We start from the raw sequence: 4541 nt of genomic DNA on the forward strand, positions 1-4541 counted from the left end.
TGGAAGTGGTCAAACAGCAGATGGCAAGAGTGAGTGTCAACATTTTAGGAATCAGCGAAATAAAATGGACTGGAATGGGTGAATTTAACTCAGATGACCATTATATATACTACTGTGGGCAGGAATACCTTAGAAGAAATGGAGTAGCCATCATGGTCAACAAAAGAGTCTGAAATGCAGTACTTGGATGCAATCTCAAAAACGACAGAATGATTTCTGTTCGTTTCCAAGGCAAACCATTCAATATCACGGTAATCCAAGCCTATGCCTCAATCAGTAAGGCTGAAGAAGCTGAAGTTGAATGGTTCTATGAAGACCTACAAGACCTTCTAGAACTAACAGTCAAAAAAGATGTCCTTTTCATTATAGGGGACTGGAATACAAAAGAAGGAAGTCAAGAAACACCTGGAGTAACAGGCAAATTTGGCCTTGGAGTACAGAAAGAAGCAGGCAAAGGCTAATAGAGTTTTGCCAAGAGAACTCACTGGTCATAGCAAACACCTTCTTCCAACAACACAAGAGAAGACTCTACACATGGACATCACCAGATGGGCAACACCGAAATCAGATTGATTATATTCTTTGCAGCCGGAGATGGAGAAGCTCTATACAGTCAGCAAAAACAAGACCAGGAGCTGACTGTGGCTCAGATCATGAACTCATTATTGCCAAATTCAGACTTAAATTGAAGAAAGTAGAGAAAACCACTAGACCATTCAGGTATGACCTAAATCATATCCCTTATGACTATACAGTAGAAGTGAGCAATAGATTTAAGGGACTAGATCTGATAGACAGAGTCCCTGATGAACTATGGATGGAGGTTCATGACATTATACAGGAGACAGGGATCAAGACCATCCCCAAGAAAAAGAAATGCAAAAAGGAAAAATGGTTGTCTCAGAAGGCCTAACAAATAGCTGTGAATAGAAGAGAAGGGAAAGGCAAAGGAGAGAAGGAAAGATAGACTCATGTGAATACAGAGTTCCAAAGAATGGCAAGGAGAGATAAGAAAGCCTTCCTCAGAGATCAGTGCAAAGAAATAGAGGAAAACAATACAACGGGAAACAAGAGACCTCTTCAAGAAAATTAGAGGTACCAAAGAAACATTTCATGCAAAGATGGGCTCAATAAAGGACAGAAACGGTATGGACCTAACAGAAGAAAAAGATATTACGAAGAGGTGGAAGGAATGCACAGAAGAGCTATACTAAAAAGATCTTCATCACCCAGATAATCCTGATGATGTGATCACTCAACTAGAGCCAGACATCCTGGAATGTGAAGCCAAGTGGGCCTTAGAAAGCATCACTACAAGCAAAGCTAGTGAAGGTGATGGAATTCCAGTTGAGCTATTTCAAATCCTGAAAGATGATGCTGTGAAAGCGCTGCACTAAATATGCCAGCAAATTTGGAAAACTCAGCAGTGGCCACAGGACTGGAAAAGGTCAGTTGTCATTCCAGTACCTAAGAAAGGCAATCCCAAAGAATGCTCAAACTACTGCACAACTGCACTCATCTCACACGCTAGTAAAGTAATGCTCAAAATTCTCCAAGCCAGGCTTCAGCAATACGTGAACTGTGAACTTCCAGATGCACAAGCTGGTTTTAGAAAAGGCAGAGGAACCAGAGATCAAATTGCCAACATCTGCTGGATCATCAAAAGAGCAAGAGAGTTCCAGAAAAACATCTGCTTCTGCTTTATTGACTATGCCAAAGCCTTTGACTGTGTGGATCACAAGACACTCTGGAAAATTCTGAAAGAGATGGGAATACCAGACCACCTGACCTGCCTCTTGAGAAACCGATATGCAGGTCAGGAAGCAACAGTTAGAACTAGACACGGAACAACAGACTGGTTCCAAATAGGAAAAGGAGTATGTCAAGGCTGATATATTGTCACCCTGCTTATTTAACTTACATGCAGAGTACATCGTGAGAAATGCTGGGCTGGAGGAAGCACTAGCTGGAATCAAGATTGCCGGGAGAAATATTAATAACCTCAGATATGCGGATGACACCATCCTTATGGCAGAAAGTGAAGAGGAACTAAAAAGCCTCTTGATGAAAGTGAAAGAGGAGAGTGGAAAAGTTGGCTTAAAGCTCAACATTCAGAAAACTAAGATCATGGCATCTTGTCCTATCACTTCATAGCAAATAGACGGGGAGACAGTGGAAACACTGTCAGACTTTATTTTTTTGGGCTCCAAAATCACTGCAGATGGTGATTGTAGCCGTGAAATTAAAAGACGCTTACTCTTCGGAAGGAAAGTTATGACCAACGTAGATAGCGTATTAAAAAGCAGAGCGATTAGTTTGCCAACAAGTGCCCGTCTAGTCAAGGCTATGGTTTTTCCAGTGGTCATGTATGGATGTGAGAGTTGGACTGCGAAGAAAGCTGAGCGCTGAAGAATTGATGCTTTTGAACTGTGGTGTTGGAGAAGACTCTTGAGAGTCCCTTGGACTGCAAGGAGATCCAACCAGTCCATCCTAAAAGAGATCAGTCCTGGATGTTCATTGGAAAGACTGATGCTGAAGCTGAAACTCCAATACTTTGGCCACCTCATGCAAAGAGTTGACTCTTTGGAAAAGACCCTGATGCTGCGAGGGATTGGGGGAAGGAGGAGAAGGGGACGACACAGGATGAAATGGCTGGATGGCATCACCGATTCGACGGACATGAGTTTGAGTAAACTCCGGGAGTTGGTGATGGACAGGGAGGCCTGGCATGCTGCGATTCATGGGGTCGTGAAGAGTCGGACACGACTGAGCGACTGAACTAGAGCTGTCCTGCCTCCTCTGGGTGCGTCTTCCGGCTCACAGATTGGGGAGTAAGGTTTCCTTGAGTCTGACGTGTCATCTGGACCCAGCTGACTTTAACTGGTACACGCTAAGCCCTCGGGCTACGCCTTTCTTTCAAAGGTTGTGCTCTGACCTCTCCCTCCTGTTTCATGCTTCTTCCTGAGCCACATCCAGGCCCACAGTGTCGCCTCTACAATCTTCTAGAGAGACAACCAGAAAATAGCTGGCCCTTAGGAGGGAAATACTGTATAATATTCAACCCCTCCAGATATTCAGGCCTTCACCTTCCATATTCCCTACAACACGTGCAACAGCAGTATACCTCAGGGGACCCACTAAGGCAGGTGACAGGCACACAATGCCTGCGAGAAGTCCCTCTGTTGGTGGCATCCCTTCAAAGGCAATTTGGCTTCCAGGGATAATGTTTGCCACTTTGGGAGTTAGCCCTGAAGGCCGTTTGGGTCCAAACCCTTACCACCCTTCTCCTAAAGCTACAAATGCACCCCTGGATCAAATCTCCACTCCACTTTTATGGAACATCTGGTCTGTTGCCTCTTAACAAATTTGTTCTTAAGCCACTTACTAACCCCTACAACCAGGACTCTGCCCTCTTGTAGGCAACACTGCTCCACCCAGCCTATTATTAAAATACCTTAATGTCCCTAATAGGGCCAGATAACCCGCTCCTTTATCGGTACTTCTGTTATTACCTAAAGTGGGTCTATGGCAAGGAAATGTTTACCACTGGAGACACCCTAACCTGCTCTTATGGAGGACTAAGGAAGAAATCAGTGACTTACAATCCCTTAGAGTAAGAGGATAAGGCTTATGACTGTTACACTGTTCCTCAGTCTCAGGGTACAGGACTGGAGTGCTTTACATCATGATATCTATTCCCATCCATGGTGGACAAACCATCAATGAGTTAAGATTACAACCCCTCAATCCTACCCAGCACTGGTCATGCTGGAGATCTTGGGGATGCCCACCTCCAGCCCAGGGGTCCTAGGAGGTCAACCTGCCTTGACCTACCTAGGGATCTGGTCCTCGAAAGGTTGTCACGCCTCAACCTGCTCAGGATCCGCCAGTCCAGGGATCCCAGGAGGTCGTCATACCTCGACCTGCCCAGGGACCCAATTCTCAGGAGGCCATCATGCCTCAACCTGCCTGGGGATTCAATCTCTAGGAAGCTGTCATGCCTCAGCCTGCCTGGGGATCTGCACCCTGACCCAGGGACGCCTGGCTCTCTGGTTGCAACAGTGCTGCATAGGATAAGCTTCAGAAAGACTCACCCCTAAGGAAGTCCACCCATGGAAATAGAGGGAAGCCTATTACTCGTGGGACTGTGCCCAGTCTCAGCAAAAGCTCAGGAGCCCAATGAGAACCCCACTGCCTTTCTGGAAAGGCTAAAAGAGGCCCTCCAAAAGTTTACCAATCTGGACTTAGACTCTTAGGAGGGATAGGTGATTTTAAAGGACAAATTCCTATCCCAATGTGCATCAGATATCAGAATTAAGTTACAACAGCTACAGCAGCAGGACCCTGCTTCCTCTTTAGATGAGATGGTCCAGACAGCCACCAATACCTTTTATAACAGAGAACAGGAGAAAGAGGCCAAGGCCCAGGAGAGGGAGAGAAGGAGACAAGGCATGCCCAGATGCTGGCCACCCTCCAGGGAAGCCCTATGGCAAACCCCAAGGCCTTGAATGACAAGGCACGAGGCAAATGCCTAATCTGTA

Source organism: Cervus elaphus, chromosome 17 (genome assembly GCF_910594005.1).
Source record: "Cervus elaphus chromosome 17, mCerEla1.1, whole genome shotgun sequence".
Taxonomy (NCBI): domain Eukaryota; kingdom Metazoa; phylum Chordata; class Mammalia; order Artiodactyla; family Cervidae; genus Cervus; species Cervus elaphus.